A 24,439-nucleotide genomic window follows, 5' to 3' on the forward strand; every position below is an offset into this window, starting at 1 on the left:
TGTTTTCAAATAACTTTGTCTATGATTTATTATCAGTAAATGTTGGTTTGTATACCCATTTTATATGTTATGTCCTCATGGTCACATGAAAATTTATGAAAGCAAAGGATCATGAGTGGAGAAAGTTCAAGAAGCTCTGGTGTACATAGTACAGGAAAACAATTCCCACCACAGGTGGAACAGAGCAGGGCAGCACATAACTTCACCACAGGAAGCAGAGTGACACAATTTAAAAACTCAGGAACTCTAGAACTTTCCATTCACATTTCAGACCACAGTTCACAGCAAGTAAATGGAACCTTGGAAGGGAGTAGACAAGGGAAAGTGTTACTAGACCTCACAAATCACAAACGGTTCAGAAGAGAGATGTCTCAGAGTCAACAACTCCAGGGCAGCAAGGCATGAGGCCCCAGGCCCTTCTGGGTTTTCTCTCCAGGTGCTTTCACAGTTAATATTGGAGAAAATTGCTCTTCTCTGTTACTCAGGGCTTGAGGAGGAATGCAACATTTTGGAATTCGCTACAGTCTTCTTTACTTCTTAACAACATATTTAAGAGAACATATTTAAAGAGACAAAGCCTCACCACAGAGGTTTATATCAGAGCCTAGTAGACATTGAGGAAGTATATACTGCTCCACCTTAAGACAATGGAAAGAAAGAAAGGGAGGAAGAGGGGAAAGAGGTGGGGAGAGAAGAGGAGACCAGAAGAATGGGAAGCACCAATTCCATATTCTGCTAGCCTTGACTGTGAATAGGAAGAGGAGCACACACAACCAAACCCAGCACACTCTAGCCACCCTTTTGCATTGAAGGGGAGCCTGAAGTTCTGGTGGGGTCCACAGAGGCTCGGGGTAAGGGAAAGACTGAGAACTGATGATAGAATTGAAGGATGTTTTCCTTGATCTCACACTTCCTGTCATGGCACTGAAAACTTTTATAGATTTTAGTGGTGATTATGTCTTGCTATCAAGGAAAAAGTTCTAAGACATACTTAAAAACAGGACACGTTTTAACAAGACAGCAAACATCTGAACCAGATTCGAGTCTGGTAGGGATATTGGAAATCACAGGTTTATTTCCAACAGTTATGATAGGGATCTGCTGGATCAAGTCAACTGCGTCAAGAACATATGGACAGTGTAAGCAGATGCAAAACATAACAGGTAGAAATTCTAAGAAAGAAACAAGCAGACAAACTGGTCCACAAAAATATTGTCAGAGAAGTGAAGACTATCACCACTAAGCTTAGAAAGAGCTAGACTCGGCTGAGAACAGCAGTTCAAGACAGACCTCAGAAGCCACAAAGACAAAGACCAAACAAATACATAAAACAACTCCAACCTGGGGAACCTGTAAAGAAGTAACTTATGCCTGTTGAGAATATCAGGAGACAGAAAACAGAAAGACATATTTGAAGCAATTTTGAATGAGAATTTTCTCAAATTAATGCCAGCCACTGAATCACAGATTCAGAAAGTTCAGCAAATTCCAAGAGAATTGATGAACGCAAAAATATGTTTTAAAGCTAAGACCTAAACATATCAAACTCTAGAAAAATCAAGGATTAATAACACCAAAAGAAATTAATGAAGAAGATAACACATCGTCTATGGAGGAAAGGCGATGAAAATCATATTTCAGACATGATTTTCCAGGAACCATGTATAAGAGAGCAGAGTGGAATATTTAAAGTGTTTCAAGAGAAACTTATGACTCTAAAATCTGTGTTACAAGAAACTATACTTTAAAAATGAAAAAGTGGGGACTGGAGAAATGGCTCAGCAGTTGAGAGCACTGGCTGCTCTTCCAGAAGACCCAGGTTCAATTCCCACTACCCACATGGTGGCTAACAACCGTCAATAACTTCAGTTCCCGGGGAATCCAAAGCTCTCTTCTGACCTCCAAGGCATTGCACATCACAGGTGCACTTACAAATGTGCAGGCAATACAAGCGGCAATTGCTCGTACATGTAAAATAAAAACAATAAATAAAATATTTTTTAAAAATGAAAAAGTAATAGAGACTTTCTCACAAAAGCAAAAAAGTAAGGGAATTTGTTGTCAGAAAAATTAGTCTTGTAAAAAATGTTGAAAAACAAGAAGACAGATAATTATGTAGGTAAAGGAAATCAATAAAGGAAATGAAAAGCATCAGAGAAGGGAAAGTAAGTAAAGTAAGAACACGCTAGTATTGACTTTACTATTCTAAATTGATCTAACCAATAATTTGTTCAAAATAGTGGTATCTGCAATGCTGTATGTAGATATCTGTAAATGCTTATGTGTGAGTGACTGGAGTGACTGAATTGATGTGAGTGATGGGACGAAGAGGACAGGCTGCCTTTTCTTATGAGATGTTCACATTGTTCATGGAGAAGTGAACTATTATTTGATTACTAAATATACTTAAAACTCTCACTAAGTATACTATAAGCTTAAATATATTAAATACACATGGGCTTAAATGGCACGGCCAAGGGAATGATGCTTTTGATTATGAAGTCCGAATGATAGAAACCCCCATGATTATACATAATTTTATGACTTTAGATACCCTAATAGGGGCTCAAGGGTGTTGTGTTGTTACCAAGGTTGAATGCTGTGAGTATTCCTCACTGTGCCACTTACGCTCAGTGCTCTACATGATCCACCTAACTGGACTCCAATCATGTCAGACACCACCATCCCTTCCAGTGAGCAACTTGGGTCTTTTTATTTTCACTGTAGAAATTGATTATACATATTATAATCTGAATATGCTTATATTGGTCTTTAGATTTTGTGTGCTTAGATGCTGACTTAATTTTATGTCTTCTCACAGTCGATCGATCTTCAGATGACTCTGTGACAGTTTGCATACCTGAGTGTCACTGATTATTATGAGGCCTGAAAGTCAGATAGAATGGACTCTAAACCTATCTATATTACATGTCAGCTGGAAGTAGCTGGATCTAGTCTATACCTACAACCTAAATGGTTTTAAGGTCTCAACTGTTGAAGGGGTTTATTAGGTTGCTAATCAGATGTTCACAGGATTAGAGGGCATTAGGAATGGACATCTCCTTCATGACCAACTACTTCTAAAGCCAAGTAATAAAACTGAAATATACTAATTACTGGTCAGAGGAATGTGATCTAAGTCATATCTCTGGAAGGAGATGTGACGTCTTGAGGTGCCTGGAACAGTGGCATGGCTTCTCATATGTTGCCAGTTCCTACCTGGAAACAAACCTAGGGACTGGAGCAGTGTCAACCCATCAGCAATCCACTTCCTACAGCTAGGCTTCACCATCTACATGTTGTGCAAGCTTCCCAGATAGTCCATGAAGGCACTTTTTGTGCCCTAGAATGTGTCCTGTCATAGTGGGTGTCCATCTAATCTTGAGAATGATTTTCCTGTTGTTAGATGAAGTATGCTATAAATATCCATTTAATATCCAGTTAAATCGTGTTGTTTCACTGATGTTCTGCGTGATTGAATCTACTTCTGATAAAGTTTCTAGCCAGATGCTAATCAATTCATTTCCCCATAGTAGTTCTGACATCTCCAATAATTTGATGCTATGTTGATAGAAGCATTAGGTCTTCTCATAAAACTGATCCCTTAATCAGCATGCAGCGTGTCTCTTAGTTTCCTTACTCTGAAATCTTCTGCTCTTTTTTTCTTTTACTCTTGATGTTAGCAAAAACCCTGAAAAGTGATCTTGCTTTCTTTTGATTAATGTTAAGATGATATGTATTTATTTGATTTTATTTTTTCTTGTTTATTGAGACATCGTTTCACAATGGGGTCCAGGATGCCCTCAAACTGTTGTAAAATGATGTCCTATAGATGGAATAGAAATGGAAGCTAGCTGGTCATACCAATAGAAAAATATGTCAAGCCCAGAGATGTGACATAGATGTGATGGGTGGTTTTAATAGCAACTTGCTATAAATTAGAATCACCATGTAGAAGCCTCATCTGTAGAATTGTCCCGATTGCTTAAGTGATATGGAAAGATCCACCCCAAATGTGGGTGGCACCTTCCGGTTACAACCAGATAAAAAAGGGGCATGACAGAAGAAAGAGTATTTCACCTTTAGCTGGTCTGGCCTTCCCTGTCACTGTTAAGCTGATTCTGCTGCTGCTGCTGATTCCTTTGCTGGTATTGAAGCCAGTGTCTCCAGGTTTCCATCACTGACTGAGGACCAGCATCTCTTCAGGAAGCCTCCTCCTAGCTTTTGTCAGCAGATTGGGACTGTTGAGGCTCCTAGCTGCATGGACTGAGCAATTAATGGGGTCTTGTTATCTGGGGTGTGTGACAGCCGCTGGGGGACTTCAGCTTCAGAGGCACCCGCTAGGCCTCAAGGATCCTGCAAGCCACTAATTAGCTTTCCTCCACGATCTGGGCTTTGGTTGCTGCCTCCTGGTTCCCTCCATGAAGAACTGTAAGGTGGAGTACACCCTTTCATGTTTTTGGTCAGTATTTTATCACAGCATTATAAAATAACTAGGACAAGCTAGGCATGGTGGCAAAAGCACTCAGAAAGCAGATCTCTGTGGGATCAGGCCAGCCTGGTCTATATTGAGAGTTCCAGGCCAGCTGGGGCCACAGGGAGACCCTGTCTCAAAAAACAAAAAGTAACTAGAAAAATAGGTAAATTAGCAAGATAATCTAGTGTTTTCAACTTGTATATAAGGAAACAGAAGCAAAAGGCTGGCTAGGACTAAAGGCAGACTTAAAGAACGGGAAAATAGTAACTGACTGATTTGTTCACTTGAACAGGTATGGTTATGTGTTGGATTTCCCAAGAGTCCGTGGGAGGTGCTTTTTCCTCTGAAGGGTTTCTTTTCCAAAATGTAGCTCAGGAGTGATGAATCCAGCCCCTAGTTCCCTGGACCTTGGTAGCTAGTGGAGAAGATCAAAATCTGGGGAAAAAGCCTTTCTAGTTGTTCACCCTTAGGGCGTTCCCTGTGACCTTTAATAAGCATCTGTTCCTCTGGCTGAAAAATAGGTTTAACTTGCTTTCCAGAAGGTCTCAGCAGTCTCTGTAATCCAAATTCTTTTATAGACTGTTGGCTTTAATTGAGTCTACAGGCAAATTGACTTAAAAATCAGGCTTTGCCATTTAGAAAAAGACCCAGCCCTAGAAAATATGCCTATAGAACCCCTCCAAAGAACTCAGGTGTTCTCTGAATGAGGGCCTATGTGAACTCCTGAGGAGATTTGTTGGTAATATTGCCCTTCAGGTAATGTGAGTCCCCTAGAAAAGCTTAGTCTTAGGGTCTGATTGGCAGCACATTCCAACTTTCCAGAGAGCTAAAGTTTCTGGGAAAGTGAAGATAATATCTACTTCACAGAGTTTTAGCTATAGACTTAGTGATCTTGGAAACAAAGCAGGGACTATTACAGTTTTGAAGAGCTCTCCAGAGATCAAATCAAGGACTAATTCTAATGGCCAGCAATAGGACATCACAAGGTGACTAATAAACAGTTAATAGCTAACGCTGGAGGAATTCACTGATTAGAAGTCTCATTTGGGCTTGAGGCAGGAGAAAGCATTATTCATGGTTAGGAAAAGCTTAAGGGTCCTAATTCTACCTGGGGAGGCTGTAATTGTTCTATTGGCATGTCAGGGACCCATACTTGGGGGTTTAATGGAGAAGCTGATAAAAACTAAATCATAATTTTTCTCTTTTTAAAGTCTCGAAGTTTGTGGTAAGGTTTCCCTTTTCATATCTGATTTTGTTACTTTGGGTCGTCTCTTTCTTTTGTTTAAACTGGCTGAAGGTTTGCTAATAATAATTTTTTTTGAGACAGGGTCTCTCTGTAGTCAAACCTGGCCTGGACCTCACTATGTAGACTAGGCTGGTCTCCATTTCACAGAGATCCACCTGCCTCTTCCTCCTGAGTGCTGGGATTAAAGGCATATGCCACACCCAACAGGTTTTCCAATCTTATTAATTTTTTAAAGAAATATTTCATTGATTCTTTTTTTTCCTATTTCATTAATTTCAGCCCTGATTTTGTTTGTTTCTTGTTTTTTTGTTTGTTTTGTTTCTTTTGGGTGTGTGTGTGTATGTGTGTGTGTGTGTGTGTGTGTGTGTGTGTGTGTCCATTTCTCAGGTGCCATCCACCTTGGGGTTTTTTGTTTTTTGTTTGTTTTGCTCTTTGAGGCAGGGCCTCACTAAGTATCCTTGGTTAGCCTGGAACTCCCTATGTAGACCAGGTTAGCCTTTAACTCACACTGATCCACCTACCTCTGCTTCTTGATTTCTGGGATTAAAGGCATATACTACTACATTCAATTTTTCTTTTAAAATTGTTTTATTTTCATTATTTTTATCTCATGTGCATAAGTGTTTTGCCTGCATGTATGTGTGAAATGCTATGGAGGCTAGAAGGGGCTGTCAGATCCCCTGGAACTGGAGTTACAGAAGGTTGTTAGCTGCCATATGAGTGCTGGGAACTGAATTGCTGTAAAAACAGCCAGTGTTTTTAATTGCCCGCAACCCCTCTCTTCTCATAAGGTATTGTTTGGTCTTGGTTTTCCAAAGCCTTCAGGTTCATCGCTAAGTTATTAGTATGAGATGTCTCTAACTTTCTGATGCTGGCACTCAGTGCTGTAACCTTTCATCTTATGATTTCCTTCATTGTGTCTCATAAACTTTTGCATGTTCTATTTTCATTTTCAATTAAAGGAATTTTTATTTTTATTTTTTTGTGTGTGTTATGCTTGCATGTATGTAAGGGCATCCCTATCACGCAGTGACCATGGAGGACAGAAGAGGGCATTGGATCCCCTAGAACTGAAGTTATGGATGACTGTTAACTACCATTTGGGTGCTGGGATTCGAAACCAGGTCTTCTGCAAGAGCAGCCAGTGTTCATAACCACTGAGCCATCTCTCCAATCTCTCAATGAAAGGAATTTTTAAATTTCCTAATTGATTCCTTTCTTGACCCAGTTATGACTCAGAAGTGTGTTTAGTTTCCATGAATTTGTACACTTTTTATAGTTTCATTTCTATTGACATCCACCTTTATTCCACTGTGTCTGACTGAATACAAGATGTCAGGTTCCCTTTGTTCATTGAGACTTGCTTTGCTTTGTAACATTTGGTAGATTCTGGAGAAAGTTCCACATGCTGCTGAGAAGAATCTGTATGCTTTAGTGTCTGGATGGACTGTTAACGTAGATGGATGTTAGGTCCATTTGATACGATGCCATTTAACTCCTGGGTTCTGTTTAGTTTTTTTTCTCCCAGATCTTCTGTCTATTGGTGACAGTGGGTACTGAAATCATCCATTATCACTGTGTTTGAGTCTATCTGTAATTTTAGATCTAAATGTGTTTCTTCTATGAAATGTATTGTCCCTGTTTCTGGTGCATATATGTTTGGGATTGTAATACCATCTTGGAGGATTTCCCCTTTAATGAGTATGATGTATCCTTTTCTATTCCTTCTGGCTGATTTCAGTTTGAAGTCTATTTGGTCAGGAATTAGAATAGCCACATCAGCTTGTTTCTTAGTTCCATTTACCTGGAGTACATTTTTCCATCTTTTTAAGATGATTCCAATTGTTGAGAGTGAGGTTTGTGTCTTTGAGCAACAAAAAATGGATCTTGTTTTCTAATCCTGTTAATCCATGTCTTATGTCTATTAGGGGATTAAGACAACTAATATTGACAGTTATTATTGGCTAATGTTTATTAATTCTTGTATGCTGGTGTTGTATTGGGGTTTTTTTGTTTTTTTTTTCCTTAGATCACTTTTGGTTACCTGCTCAGGAATTATTTATGCAGTCCTTATGCCCACTAGGGATGGTTTAAAATCTCTTCAGACTAAAGTATTCCTTTTAGTATCTTTTGTGGCTTAGTGGATCTAAATTCCTTTGATCTGTTTTATTATGGAAAGTTTTGTTACTTCATTTGCAAATTATAATTTTGTAAGATACAGTAGCCTAGGCTGGCCTCTGAATGCTTTCATGACTTGTAGGGCATCTGTTCAAGTCCTTCTGGCTGCTGGACTCTATTGAAGAAAGAGCCGGATGTTTTTCTGACGGGTTTTGTCTGTCTTGCTCTTTCACTCTCACAGCTTCTGGCGTCTCTTCTTCATTCTGCACAGTTAGTATTTTGACTATTATATGAAACGGGCTCTTTCTTCTAAAGTCTTGTCTACTTGGTGTTCTCTACGCCTGTAGGGTCTTGATAGGTATCTCTCTCCTTAGATTTTGAACATTTTCTTCTAAAATTTTCTTAAAAATATTTTCTGTGCCTTTCAGCTGGTTTTCATCTCCCCCTGTTATATCTGTGATTCGTAGATTTGGTTCTTTTATAGCGTCTTAAAGGCCTCACATGCTCTGTTCCTTGGTTATTTTATACTTAGCATTTTCTTTTTTTAGTATTTTATGTGTATGTGTGTATTGCCTGCATGTGGGTAAGTGCACCCAGGTTGTACAATGCCCAAGGAGGTCAGAAGAGGCTGTCGGATCCCCTGGGACTGGAGTTATGGACTGTTGTTAGCTGCCATGTGGGTGCTGGGATTTGAAACCCAGCTCTTGTACAAGAAGAACCAGTGTTCTTAACCCCTGAGCCATCTCTCCAGCCCCCTGCACTTAGCATTTTCTTTAAGTGATCTATTTCTCTGACCTTGTCTTCAAGATTTGATAATCTCTCTTCCACTTGATCCGATCTGATCTGATATTCTATATTCCACTTGATCAAAACTCGTGGTGAGATTTTCCTCTATGCTCTTTGTTTGAGTTCCTGAGTTACTCAAGTTTTATTTCAGTTTGTCTTTCCTCCAGATATTATATTTCCTTATTGAATCCTAATGCCATGTCTTGAAAAGTTTTAATTTTTTTCAAAATTCTGCCATTTGTGTTTTCACGGTCTTCATTCTGCCTTTCATTCATCTCCTCTCTGAGTTCCTTGAACATGTTTATAATTGTTATTTTGAAACCATTATCTTGTACATCAGGTAGATTTCCTTTCTTTGAAAATATTACAATGTGGGTGCTAATTTCTGTAGGAGATATATTGTCTTGGTTATTCATGTTGGTTGTGTGTTTGTGATGGGACCTAGGCTGACCTCATCTTTGTTGGATGGGTGTTTATATCTTTGTTTGCTGTTACCACAACCTGTCTGGTTGTGGCCCAGCTTAATGGTACTTGGTGTTCAGTCTAAAGGCCACTGTGTGTTGATGTGCAAATAGAGTATAAGAAGTAGTCTTTGTTCAGACAGGAATAGGAGCAACTTCTGAGCTTGAGGTCCCAGAACAGACTCCATGTGGTCCTGGAACAGCAGGTGTCTAGGTAGCTGCTAGGTGGGCAGGCTGGAAGATAGGTCATTGTTGATATTTGATTAGTGTGGTGGTTTGATTCCAATTCAGTGGTAACCAAGAAAAAGTGGATATGTCTGGGCTGGTGCATGAGCTGCACAATGCCAGCCATGCCTGAGTGTGTGGGGATGGTCACAAGAGCAAAGTTCTATAGAACTGATAAACCTTGGCTGGTGGGCAGGCTGAGAAATCCAAGTTGGACCCAGTGAAGTGGAACAGCAGAAAGAGAAAACTGCGACTGGAGATCTCACAGGTGTGGTGAGAGCTGGGCTGTTGGACAGGGAATGCTATGATTGGGGAACTTTCAGGTCTGGGGAAACTCATAGGTATCAGGGATGCAAGGATTTGTGTGATCTGAGTAGGTCTGGGAGCTGGGCTGGTGGATAGGGAAGGCTGAGGTGGAGAGCTCACAGGTTTGGGGGTGCATGGAGCTTCGTGACCTGAGCAGGCCTGGGACCTGGGATAACAGGCATGGAGTCTCCTCAGTCCTTTTGAGTTCTCTATCTAAAAGAACTCAGGTGAGAAAGAATGCAGTGTGGAAGACAGATAGGGTTTATTGCAGTGTAGAGAAAAGCACACTCTCAAAGAGTAAGAATGGACAATGCCTGAGGGATCATTGGGGAGCAGAGTAGTCTAGGATGGGGGAAAGAGGAGTGTTGCAACAGACACAGCTATATCAATTTCCCTTTTAGGTAGGCATGCTGTTTCTAAGATCTATAGAACAGAAGCTTTTCATAAGGGATAGTTTCTAGCACCAGTGTTTGACAGGCCTATTTCATTTATCCTGTTGTTTATCAGAAAGTCTCGTGTAATATCATAATCTCATAGGATTTAGGGCTTCTGAAGCCCAGCTTAAGTAGTTATCAATCAATGACTTCTGGACAGTTCAGGTTGTCACGTTTCCTCCCAGGGCCCAGATCCCATTTGTATGGCCAAGAATGATAGTCCTGCCATTCCAGTCAATGCTTTTACAAGTTGTTGCTTATGAAGGAGTATTCCAGCCCTCACCATGTCCTCTAATCCTCCTAATATCTAACTAACCCTGTCAGCTCCCACCACCATGGACTGAGTCCCATCTGCCTTCCTCAACATGAAAGACTGAATCCCCTTAACCCATGATCCAGAATAAATCTTTTCTTTTAGTTGCTTTCATCAAATATTCTGTCACAGTGCTGACAAAATAACTAAGAGTGTGTGTTTTAGTATGCTTTTCTGTTGCTTGATAAAACACAATAACCAATGCCAACTTGGGCAGAAAAAGGTTTATTTGGCTTACAGCTCATCTGGGAAGCCAAGGCAGGAACTCAAGGCAAAAATCAAGCAGGAACTGCAACAGAGGCCATGGAGGGATGCTGCTTGCTGGTGTGCTCCCCTGGCTTGCTCAGTAGTCTTTCTTATGCAGTCCAGGCCCACCTCCCTGGCAATGGCACTGCTCACTGTGGCCTGGGCACCCCTTAATTAGCAATTAAGAAAATGCCGCAGAGGCATGTCCACAGGTCACTCCATTGGAAGAAATCCCCCAACTGGGGGTCCCTCTTCCCAGGTGACTCTAGATTGTATAAAGTTGACAAAAACTAACGAGCAGACTGGAAATGTGAAATAAGGCTTGCTTAATGGTCAAAAGCATTGGTTACTCAAGTGTAATTCTTACACAAAGGCTATTCTTTAAGTCTCTTGAAACAATGAAGTGAGACAAATACACCTTTTATTCGTGTTTTATTCATTTTGTATGTTTTGTTTCAAAGCACAGCATATCATAAACAGTGTGTGGGGGGTAACAAACTAAGAACAGAAGTAAATCATTTACAAAGTATCCATGTGTAAATGTTTCACTTCATGTTCACTATAAAGTCTTACACTCAGTAAATAAATATTGAGTGATGATAAATTTCCATGTACTGAATGATTTAAAAATAGATAAAACTCAATATCTACCATACTGAGCTTCAAATCTAGTGAAAATATTAAGATACACTAGAAAGAATTCCCTGTGTGCACACATTTTCCCCTGTTAATCGGTAATTTTATGATTCACCTAATGTAATATAAATCCCCAACAGTATGTGTTTTGTCAGCAGAATGAAATTATAAATGCTACAATTGTTCACAGAGTAGTCTTCAGAGGTATAAATGTTCCAAAAGTAAAAGTAGAAAGAATTCCTACACACACACACACACACACACACACACACACACACACAAGAGCATGTGTGGAACACAGGGAAAGAAATACTGTTTAAGGAACAACAGTATCTGGCTATATAAGAGTCAAGAGCTGGGACTAAGATTGGAATTAGACCATGCAGGGTCTTCAGCAGTTCTGAAGCAGCTTAACTGTCATCAACAGATCATAAACATCAACAAAAACAAAAACAGAGGCTCTGCAGTCATCCTAGATGGGCAAAGGCCACCCCTAACTCATCACCCAAATAAGAAATCAAAGCCTAAGGGGAAAACCGGAAGGCTTCTCCCAGGCAGTGAAAGCAGAAAGCTTGCGTAACAGCGCCAGAGCAGAAGTGGATCCTGGGATACTTTAGCTAAGGAATGGTGATTGTGGGGAGTCAGGAGACATCTCCATGTGTGTCCCCTAAAATAGGTAATTGACAGGAAAAAAGTCCCTGAGAACAAATGTGATCGGTACTAGGAAAAGAGGGGATTAACTACCTCCTTGGAGCACACCCAGTCCCCTTCTTTCCTGAGGAAACAAGAGAGGGTCAAGATAATGTTCCAAGTGCTTGGAGGTGGGGGTGGGGCAGACGATACAGAACTCTCTAGTCATTTCTTAGCACTATTTCTCATATTTAGATGAGAATAACGTGTATTTCTGTTGGAGGGAATTTCTTGTATTTGTATTCAACAGCTGCAGTGCTTAGTGAAGCTATTGATAGTGACTCCTGAGGAAAAGGCTTTGGAGAGCTTGTCCTAGAGTATTTCCTATAAAGGAAACCTACTCCAATGACCTCTAAGGTAAGTTTGTTTGCAAGGTTTTTGTGTTAATGTTGACCAATTGTTGAGTCACGTGGGTATAACATTTTATTTATATTCATATCTTACAGGCACCTCAATAAACTACAGCTTCATTGATTTTCTAAATAGTTTATACTACATTGCAGCCTAGTAAATACAGAATGTTGTGATTACGAATGTATGTTCAGAGATTAAAACAAAAGCTTCCCATTGTTAATTGTTCAAAATGTATACACAGCATACTGAAATAGTGGAAAAAGAACTATTAGTGGATAAAATAACAAATAATTGTAAGTGACACAAAGCACTTCCCAAAAATCAGCTCTAAAATTTCCTTGAGTCCAACTCCATCCCAGTGAGTAAAAATATTATACACTCACAACTACTCTGTCTTCACTGAAGCCTAGTATTTTCCTATTTACAACAAAATATGATGATGTCAGTATTATTTCCCCCATTTTACAGATGGAGTCAGTGAGGTTCTCAGAAGATAATCAGAGACAAACAGCTCAAAAATGATGAAGTCAGAAGTGTGGGATCCAGTTCTGTGCTTTTTCCTGACATCCAAGGCAGCCTCCATGGATGGTACACCTGCTCCATTTCGAGACAATACATAACATTTTTAAAAGAAGCTTATGATTGGCTTTTCCTTTGACATTTTCTAAAGGTCTCGTAAGCCTCTATGAGGATTATCAGTCTTTCTGTTCCTCTCTTGAGTTTTGTGCTTGGTTCCAAGTACAGCCTGACCTCAAGTGTTTTATTACCTCATGTTTTATTCTCTGCCCAAGTGCTCAAGTTCAGCATTCACTTTACAATAGTAGGCTTCTTATTTACTTGAAGTAATACATCCTTCAAGGTCAGCTTTGGTCTGCCTCTCACTTCTTTGTGTGATAGAAAGTAAAGGCCTGAAAGAGGTGCTAAAATTGTTGCTATCTAGTGGTTGCTAAGTACTTTGGACCTAAAAGACTCCAGAATAAGAAATAAGAATAGGGAGGTGAATAGGAATCTTCTTCTAACCCCTGTGGTTACCAGGGATGAAGTCTTTGTTTTCTTAAATTGCCACATTCCTGTAACCTTTGTGACCATTGTGTTACCTGTTTACCCTTTGCTTGAATTCCTCACACATGAGTATAGAAGCCACCAAAACCTGAATAAGGGGCTGACCCCTTGACAGAATGACCCATGTGTCAGTCCTGCTAGCATGAAATTAAACTCCCTCTCTTCACCTGACTTTGTTGGTCTCTGATTTTTCCATAACATTTCTTTGATTTTCCTTTAATATTTGATAAGCAATATCCAGTTATGTAATTTGTATATTCATCACTAGTCTGGAGTAAGTAGGACCAAAATTCATTTTAAAAGGATATTCTAAAATAAGTTATTCACAAGTATCCCAGAAGCAATCTGAAATAACGTCGACAGTTCTTACAGATGAGCTATGATGAAGTTTCCCAGGTAGGAGTAAAACAGGCAGCTATATGTTCACACGTGCTTCTGAAGATACAAATTCTATGAAATTTAATTTGAAAACGGAGATTGACAAAATTTTTACCACCAAAGTCATTAAGAAAGAAATTACTTCATATATCTGAATGTGGGTATGATAAACTCACTGCTAAACTGAGGTACATAGAGAACACGGGGATGTAGAAGTAACATTAAAAGACAAAATAAGGCCAGGCATGGTGGCACATGCCTTTAATCCCAACACATGGGAGGCAGGTGCAAGAAGATCTCTGGGAGATTGAGGCCAGCCTGGTCTACATAAGTGATTTCCAGGCCAGCTGGGGCTACAGGGAGACCCTGTCACTAAATAAATAAATAAATAAATAAATAAATAAATAAATAAATAATAATATTAGACAAAACAAATCAAGAACAAAGAATATGCAAAGGTGAAGCTTACACAGAACTATCTTAGTGATTCTTTAAATGAATGGGCTGTCAGAGTCAGAGTTTACCAGGAAGTTCCAGTTCCTAGAGAAGAAATGTAGATACAGTTTCTTAGGGCCAGAGTAAAGAGTTAGTCATCAGCTAAAGGAAACCAGAAAGAAAGCCAGCACAATTCTAAAAATTAAAGGTGGAGTTCAAAATATTTGTGGAAAAGCAGGGGAAACTAAAAACCATTGATCACACTTGTGTATCTATGTCAAGAGCCTGGACTTTGAGGTCACAATGACCCAATTGTTTGGAAGCTTATGCACTCTCACTGAGTTTTAGTACCTTCATGGCGTCAGTGTACTGAGTCCCAGCATTCTGAAGCGGATTTGTAAATTTCAGCATTTGACATCTTAATGTCCAACTGTCCTCTTCATCAGAGCTTGGGGGAATAGCTGCTTTGAAGCTTAGCTGTACTGCCTGGGCAGGATGAAAATGGAAGTATAATACTGCCAGATGTGTCATTTCTGCTGGGAGTTTTAAATCATTAGTCAAGCTTTTTAATATTATTTTTATTTTATGTGTATGAATGTGTTTCCCGCATGTATGTAAGTGCACCCATGTCACGCAATGCCCATGGAGGTCAGATGAAGGTTTTGAATTCCCCTGAAACTGGAGTTACAGATGGTAGTTAGCCACCATCTGGGTGCTGGGAACCAAACCCAGGTCCTCTGCAGGAGCAGCCAGTGCTCTTAACTGTTGAACCATTTCTCTAGCCTTCATTAGTCAAGTTTAATTACAATCTAGGATGAAAAGCCCAGTACCTTTCTAAGATGAGTAATAGAATTCATGAATAAGGGAAAAGACAAGAGTCTCAGTGCATAAGCCTCTCAGTGGGAAGTCACCTAGGAGTCAGACAACAGTGGGAGGAAGAGAATCAGTGCCTCTTTTCACCACCACAAAGTATTAATTACAAACCAGGGGTTCCCAGTGATCGTGAAGTAGAAAAATCCATGACCTGAGAACGCCATTTTTTTTTTTTTTTTTGGTTCATTCCTTGTTGAAAAGCAAAGTTGCAGGGCAGGAGGGGAACGCCAAATGTTTTTAAAAATTATATACAGAGATAATGTTATATATATATAATTTTATAAAATTGTGTCTGTGTGGGGGTATGCAGGGACCCATGGAGACTAGAGGCTTAAGATCTCCCTGGACTGCAGTTACAGGTGGTTGAAAAACACCTGGCATGGGGAGTAGGAATCAAATTCAGGTCGTCTGCAAGTGCCGGAGTGCTCTTAATGTCAGAACCATCTCTCTCTAGCCTCCCAACTTATTATTTTAGTGAATTGAAGTGCTCCAAGGAAGCAAAGGCATTTACCAATATTTAAAGGATCTTAGATGCAAATTAATTTAAACAAGATAGTTTGGGGTTTCATAGAGTAACTATTAAATGGAAGCATGCACGAATGTTTGTTTTCGTGTCAAAGTTTCAGTCACATAGTCTTTTCACTATAGTATAAATTGAATACCAGTTATGTTGCTAATCTGAAAAGCCACAGTAAACCTTATGGATATATGTCAAGCTAAATATTTCCTCCCACAGTTCTGACACGTAAACTCTGAACTCTTATCCAGCACTGTAATCTCCTGCATAGTTCTTAATATAATTCAGGCTTAGTTGTGGTATGTTTGTTGGTTTCTACATATCTGACTTCTTTACTTTAAAAAAATCATGTTCCAGAATGTGGAGACAGCCCAGTGTGTAAACTGCTTTCCATGCAGGAACCAACATGAAGAAGTTAGGTGTGGGTGTAATCCCAGTGAAGGAAGACAGAGCCAGCCAGACCGGGTAGTCTATAACTGGCATGTTCCATGCTCAGTGAGGCTTTGTCACAGAAAACACAGTGAATGGCGCCGGAGAATAAATAGCACTTAAGAGTATGCTCTGGCCTACAAGTGCACTTGCACACATCTTCACACCCACAGCAAAACACACCATACATGTGTGCACACAGCAAAATTTCATGTTTCATTTTTGAAGTATACACATTTTCACAGTAAGCACACACACACACACACACACACACACACACACAAGTTTACTGAGGATTTTCAAAGGATTCCGCATTGATAAGAGATTCTTGAAAGTCTTTCTTTACAAATTACCTGATTTCTGATATAAAACTTGGTCTCAAACCTGGACTCCTTGAGAATAACGCATCAGCCCACGTAGGAACACCAACTGAGCACGTTCTCTCTTGTTGCATTCCTGTCATCACAGCATGAAAACCACCATGCAAGTCACAGCAGAACATTAGCTGTTGTGTCCCTCTGAAAGGAAGGCCCATAGCCTGACAGAAAATTCCACATAGTCTCAAAGAGCATAATTGTTTTTTAGTCCGTTATCCTCTATCTCCTGGTGTTTGTTTTTGTTGTTGTTGTTGTTGTTTTGTTTTTTGTTTTTGTTTTTTTTGCATTATCTAATTTGTATGTACTACGAAATTTCACGTTTTTCTGTTTAGATAGTTTGTCTCATTTTTGTGAGAATGTGCAAATGAGATAATACTGGGGCAGCTGTGGGGTTCTCTGTCTCTATGACTCCATCTTCAAGCATTTCTCATTTTCTTATTAGATGAAGCAATATGTGGTATGAATATGAGAAATGATTATTTTTACTGAAATCTACATAAAAACAAGAAAAGCCTGCTGAGCAACTCAGAAAATAGGGTAGTGATGCTAGTTTCTTGAACCTTATGTACTCCCTGGTGTGAAGTGTTGTTGTTATTTCAGGTTCATTGTCTGATTGGTTGGGTGACAAATGGCAATTTCTTTTCACAATGGAATGGTGACTTCTAGTCTCCGCACAAAGCTGAGACTTTGCAGGTAATCCACAACAGCTATAAGAAATTGCTTCTGAATCCATCTGAAGAGCTCAACTCTGAGTTTGGGATATGTTTATGTATATGCGGTTTCGTTCCATTCCCATGGTGAAGAGGGGAAATTACAAGTAATGGTAGTTTCTTCACTATATGTTAAAGAGTGATGCCCTACGCCTCCTAACAAATTCTTCTGTCAAGGTTCTTTGAACCTTCCCACTAATGACCTGGATTAATCTCATATATGTGTCTTCAGTCTTAATTTCTTTTCTTATTACTGTGATCTCCTGCCAAAGCAATTTAAAGGAGAATGGATTCACTTTACCTCATAGCTCAAGGCAGGGAGGTCAAATAGAAGGTGTTTGAAGCCACTAGCCACATGGCATCCACAGGAAACAAGCAGAGGCACGCATGCAAGCTAGTGTTCAGATTTTTTCCTCCATTTTATATAATCCTTGTCCAGTTCTGGTCCCATCAATAATTAAGATGGGCACCCCACATCGGAGGCCTATCTCCCAGACAATTCTAGATCCTTTATAGACAATTAGTAATAACCATCACAGCTCCATCCTTTGTGCATTAACATATCACTCTGATGTCATAACCTTACACTCCTTGTCCCTAGAGGCTCAGGACCACGTTATATTATAAAATGCACTCAGTTCAGCATTAAAAGTCCCTATAGTCTTCAACAGAAACTGTTATTTTTGTTTCATTGTTTCAACTTTTTCATTGTAGAATACTGAACACTGCCCAAACACAAAAGTTTGAACACTTCTTTGCAAGGACTCACGTGGAAACTAAGACTAGATAAGTAGTTTGGGAGGGAAAAAGGTGACACAGAGGGTTGTAATAAGTATTCTGCAAAAGCATGAAGGTCATAGGTTCAAAAATAGCCTGAAGATCCTTTTACCTTAGTCTTATTATTCCTTAGTCCTTATTCTCTGCCATGGTTTACCTCTGCCTTTGTTTTGGCAGTTGCTACTTGAAGCTGTTTCCCAGCCTCTAATGTACTCATTCTGTTTTGGAAGGGTTGGGTTTCAGCCTTAAGATCTCCTGTGCTAGTCTCCAAGTGAAGCTTTTGATTTTAAGCATTTTAAGCAGAGCTAAGTGATTCAGTAGTTTTATGCATAAGTATTTATTAGGGATGTTTTTAAAACATAAATTACCCAATTTTGATTTACAGTAACATAAAACTTAAATGCTTAAGGGAACATTTAATTAACAAGGAACTGCTAATTCAAAATACATTCATAAGAAAAAAATTCTCTTTCTTTGAAGACAGGTTCTCATGTAGCCCAAATTTCCTTTAAACTTTTTCTTCCTGACTTTACTTCCCAAATGCTGGGATTACTGGCATATACCATCATGCCCAGCTTAGGAAAGTTAAACCACCACGATTTTTCAAACATTTAAGGAATAAGGTAGAAAACATGCTCATCTAAAGAGGTAATTTCATATCTCTGTAGCTAAGATATCTTATTCAATGGGTAAAGAGGACCTGCTTTATGCGTGTACACAGTGTAATAAAAACTGCTGTAATGGAGAGATGGCTCAGCAGTTAAGAACACTGGTAGCTCTTGCAGAAGACCCTGGTTCAAATCTCAGCACCCACATGGCAGCTAACAACTGTCTGTAACTCCAGTCCCAGGGAATCCGGCAGCCTTTTCTGACTTCTGAGGGCATTGCATGACACATGCACACTTGCTTACATTCAGGCAATACATGCATACACATAAAAATATAATAAATAATTTTTTAAAAAAAAATGGACAGTTCAACCTTTCAGAGAGGACATTCCAGCTCTCATGATCTCATCTCACAGGAGAATGTTGGTGGCATACACAGTCCAGGAGTACAGAAGCTGTTTCTTCACACAGTAGTTACCCCATACGCCTACTTCTGCTGCTACCATTGGTGCACCTATGTTCAAATCCACACCGACAAGCTGACCCAATTCTGAATGTTCGGTTTGAACTTTAACTAATGTTTCCTGAAGGTCAAAACCAGAGTTCTGAGCAAGAGCCTTGGGAATAATAAGCAAGGCATCTCAAATGCCTGGATTCCAAGCTGAGCCTTGCTCTTCACACTGGGCTTGTATTTAATTAGGGCTTCTGCCATGGCCACTTCCAAGGTGCCAGCACCCTGCACGGCATAGCCATCATCAATAGTATTTTTGACAGCTCTCAAACCATCTCTTATTGCATCCTTAATTTGAATCAGTGCATGTTTATTTGGTCCTTTGGCCAGTAATGTGACAGAGTGTGGATTGTTACATTTCTCAATGAAGGTGAACTTCTCTTCTCCCAGTGTACACTTATATATAAACCCTGCATGTCCCAGACAGTCAGGATTCAGGTCATCAAAGGAATTCAGAGCTATCCCACCACAAGCAAGAGTCAGCCCTCCATATTTCTTCTCTCCACTCCGCACATAGCTACTACGCCTTCTTTTGCAAGGACACCTAAGGAAAAGGGGTCAATTCCCTTTTGATTAATAACAACAAATCCTTTATCTGAATCACCACAGACTTTCTTCTTCAATTCTATTTTTTTAACTCTGTCTTCAATGAATTTTCATTCAGCTTTTACTAGTTTTGAGAAAACTGTTACTGTTCTGCACTCTTGTACACAAACAAACAAACAAACAAACAAAAAACAGAATTTTCTTCTGTTTTCTCATAGTCTAAGGACATGCTGCACGTGAGGATGTGTGCATTTTCTACTCTTTTCTTCATATCAGGATGCCGTTGTCCTCCATGATCCAAAACTAGCCTTAAGATTAAGCTTGTATCAGTTTCAGACGTTTGCTTCATCTCCATGATCTCAACCATGAAGAGGTCAATGGGCTCATCTTTTTTCTTAATGGCAAAAATGAAGTCCACTATAGCCTTTGTTAAGACATCTGCAAGCAGGGCATGAACTTTAGTTCATAGAGATCCTCTGACCACATCAATGTTTTTCTCTGTCCATTTCTCTGTTTTCAATTTGTTCCAAAACTGGAGGGCCTTTTCCTTCACAGCTTCAAAGCTTTCAGTTATTATCTGGGATGAGGACCCTCAGAGATGCAGAGGTCCATCTGTTACAACAGCTCCCCGATCATAAGGATGCTGGAGGTAGTACCATGACTAGTTATGTCATCCTGGGCTGTGGCTACTTTTGCTATTAAAGACATTGTTGGGTGTTGAATTTGCATTTCATGAGGCAGTATGTTGCCATCTTTAGTAAGCTCGATGTCTCCAGCATGAGAAACAAGCCTCTTTATGGTGCCTTCAGGCCCCAAGTTCATCCTCAGCACCCATGCTGCAGGCCTCACGCTGTGCTGATGTTCACCGCCAGTGCCGCCTGGGCCTGGGCCACCTCGGCCTTGGGGTTCAGGGTCTTCACTGCTGCCATTGCTAGGCCAGCTCAGGGAGACACTGAAAGCGATATGCGACCCACTCAGTGAGCCAATAGACACTATTTTTAAAATAAGCAAATTGCTAATTTTTTTATCATTATGTCTTGCTTTACTTGTTTATTTAAATTTATAAACCCAAACTATGTATAACTTCATTTTGGCTCCAACATGCTTTTGAGTTCTGTTTTTCTCATACCAACATAAAAAGATGCATAAAATCTGTCTTTGTTTGAGAAGTACTCACAGTTAGTGGAGGAAATACTTAGCAATACAGTAAACAGTAGTATAGCATATCTGCAAATGTTATAGAAATACAGTAAATAGTTTCATTCAATGTGTTTCTTTCGATCTTCATTAAATTATTAGCAGGAAAAAATTAATATCTTTGATGTTCTGAAATCAAGCTATCAAATTAAAGGGCAGCAAAGGAGTAATTTTCAGGCACACACATTTCTTTCAGGCACAGAATGATCAGGAATACAAAAAGGAAAGAATCCTGAGATAATTTGTCATTATTAAAATTAGTTCTCTGTCAACACACAATCTTGTTTTCTGTAGTCCTTTTGTATTATTGCAGCTGTTTATTGACTTGCTGGGTCCAAATATCACTGCCACTCTACAGGCAATAGCTGGACTGTATTTCTGTCCACAGTAGTAGACTGTGATGTGTAATGGGAGGCTGTCAGGATAGGATATACCTTAGATACCTGGCTCTTAATGAACTGCTCTGGCACATAAGCTTGAATGGGGTTGCTTAGGCACTGGGCAATAGACACTTGACAGGATTGTTTTATTAACAATGTTAATCATGTGCTAAAATATAGTCTATTGGCATATAAGCAGATTTTATTAGCTTGGAGATTATAGAATATTTCTCTAGTACCATGAAAAGACTGGACCCAGGAAAACTAATATTTATATCGGTATACAAGACAGTAGAAAAGAAATCAGAGATGTCCTGGTGTTGCAATAAATTTTCTTCCATTTTCCTTTCTTAGGAGGCTCACGGGCATGCCCTCTGAGGCCCCAGGGCTCACAGACAAACATAAGACATTTTTAGTTTGGGTTTTGTACCATTTTATATGACATTGGGAGAGGATGACTTACAAAGACTCAGCTCCTCATAACCCCCACTGTGCATTGCGTCACGTGTGTGGCAGCCCACTGTTCCTGATCACTTTCATGCACCATGCCCATGCACCATCTCACCCCATGGTCTGCAGGACAGGCACAGCGTTAGCCAGCCATTCTTGGCCCCCCCAGGACAGGCAGGACATCGGCCAGCCATTCTTGCCCCCCCCCCACTGTTCCCCATTCTCACATGCAGCTCTGGAGTTCCCAAAAATACCCATGCTAACTCTCCACAACTACCTCTCTGCAGCTAACTCTCTGTCTCCCAGGCAGCTCCACCCCTCTTCCCAGGGTGCTTCTTATCTTGCCCCTGGTTGGCTTATGCTTTTCAGGGGCATTAATAATTTTTGGGCAACACCTGGTGATATAGAAAAAAACAATTTTAATTTTTAAATTTTCTATATATCCTGCAAAATCAACATAATATTTTTCAGTGTTATATGAAATGTACAGTTGGCCCCCATTCAGACTCCAGTTAACCTCCTGGTTCATTTTAAAACAAGATCTAGCCTCAATATAGGTATTACTTCTGTTAAAGGACTTACACAAAACATTTTTTAATTATTTATTTATTAACCATATACTTAGAAGAAGCATTTCATTACAACACCACTGACATATTCAATAACATTTTTCTGAGCTAGGGTACATCTCTTTCAAAATTGGCTGTACATATATACAATATTGCACTCTGTATAAATCCTATAAGACATAAAATTAAATGAGGTTTTAACCTTTAAAGAAGATCTCCATTTCATTATTAAAATTACACAGTTTCATACAGAAAAATTCATTTTCAATGCAATTGACATTGAGATGTTTGCACATGCATTCCTAATCTCTATATATCTGATTAATACTAGTCACAGTCGGTTATTTTCTGAGGTCCTTGACATATGAGCATGGATATAAAGTCATCAGGTACATTTCAATGGTAATGTTTTTCACATCTACTAATTATTAAGGAGAAAATTTTTATGCTTTGAAGAATTATTATTTTTTATACATTATTTTTTAATTTTCAATAATTACATGATTGGAAGAAGCATTTCACTACAGCTTTAACATATTCAGTAACACATTCCAGAGCAAGACTACATCTTTTTCACAAGTAGGTGGTTATTAGTCTGGTTTGTGTATCAGGGTTCAACTGGCATCGCAGGATGAGGTAACAAGTTTTCTCTCCTGCTTTTTGAAAAGTTTGTAAAGAATTTATCTTAATTGCTTGGCATAGCTCTCAAATTTGGTTCTAGATTTTCTTAATGAGCTATTGGGAAGTGGTGGAATCTTTGGAGTTGTAGAATCTAGTTAAAGAAGCAAGTCGGTGCATGCATCTCTAATCTGTATGTATCTGATTATTACTAGTCATCATCGGTTGCACTTGGATCCTTGGCGCCTGTGTATGTCATCGGGTAGATGTCAGTGGTAATGTTTATTACCTCTACTAATTAGCATGATGTAAATTTCCATGCTTCCTCCTCAAATATAATAATTTTTTAAAAAAAAATTGTTGATTTTTTTTTTCTGTGTGTGCATATATCACACAGGACATCCCCAACCATCTTATTCAACTATACACCCACTTCCCAGATGGCACCCTCCCATAGCCTCCCTCTGCCTACTAGAGCCTTTATACTCTGATACCCCTGCTACTGTCTGCTGTGTTGTCAGCACCCCCAGCCCTTCCTCAGTACTTTCCCTTCTGATGAATCTAGTCAGCCTATCTAGAGGTCTTTGTTTTAGGAGGGTCAGCTGTTCTCATCTAACAGTAATCAGTTGTCAATATGCCTTTAGATAAGATTGGGGTCTGCTGTTCAATTTCCTATTTCTGGGTTACTATCTGGGAGTCTCTTTGGCCACCCTGGCCAAGAACTCAAAAGAAAGTATCTCCTATCTGGCATTGTTGCTTGTTATGTAGCCTTTAGTTATGCATAGGGACTCTTAAACTATATTGGCCCCTTTAATCTTTGGTTTTACTTTTCTTTTGGGTGTTTAAGGACATAGAGTTGGCCCAGATAAACCAATTTATTTTTACTCTTAAGGCTGTTAAGGTCCTTTGAGGATCTGTTCTCAGGGGTCACATGGGCTTGGGAGGAGCCCCTGGCACCTTTCTTTTACCAGTTCCACCTAGGTGAAGATAAGTCAAAGGTCCTTCTCAGCCATGGTTGGCTTTGCTTGGAAGCATGGAGGAAATGATTCCTCTGTGTTGACCCTCCCCATTTGTAGACTGGACTCTGGTTCAAGTCCATCTGGTGGGGTCTCCTCATCCTCCTTGATGAAGAGGACATGTGACCCACCACAATTACAGGATGAGAGATGCTCATAGTCCCTTGGAACTAGTCGACCTAGGAGGGCAAGGAGCAAAAACTGTCCTTTATGTCCCTCTGACCAAATTATTATAGGCCTCAAAGTATGTCTGTTAAACATCCAAGAAGGTTAGTTCCACCAATCTGGTACTTTTAATTACTGTGTGTCATGTAGATAAATATTAGGCAAAGACCAATTGTTCTCAGATAAACCTTACCTAGATATATATATATCTTGATCTGCTATGTATCATTTGTCAGTTGGTTGTAGGAGTAAAATGGTTCCCTCTGGTTTTCAAAACTAGCTGGCATTATGCATCTCTCGCATTGTCTCACCCCTCCATCATGGTTTTCCACTTAAGGTGCCCCCATTTCCCCTCCTTTCTCCCTTATTACTACCCTTCTTCTATGGTCCCACATTATCACTCACCAGGGTTTGGTTCTAGGATCCACATTTGAGGGAGAACATATGTCGATTTTTTTTCTGAGTCTCTGTTACATCACTTAGTCTAACAATTTCTAGTTCCATCCATTTACCTGCAAATTTCATGATT

At 39.6% G+C, this 24,439-nt stretch overlaps 1 protein-coding gene and 1 pseudogene across 1 annotated transcript in view; one reads left to right on the forward strand and one right to left on the reverse strand.

Annotated features, from left to right (window-relative positions):
* The window catches only part of Ndst4 (N-deacetylase and N-sulfotransferase 4), a 327,838-nt gene that overhangs the window by 235,998 nt on the left and 67,401 nt on the right, over positions 1-24,439 (forward strand). The window lies entirely within an intron of this gene.
* LOC103731257 lies at positions 18,827-20,444 on the reverse strand (annotated as a pseudogene).

Source organism: Nannospalax galili, unplaced genomic scaffold (genome assembly GCF_000622305.1).
Source record: "Nannospalax galili isolate Female #2095 unplaced genomic scaffold, S.galili_v1.0 scaffold1214, whole genome shotgun sequence".
NCBI lineage: Eukaryota > Metazoa > Chordata > Mammalia > Rodentia > Spalacidae > Nannospalax > Nannospalax galili.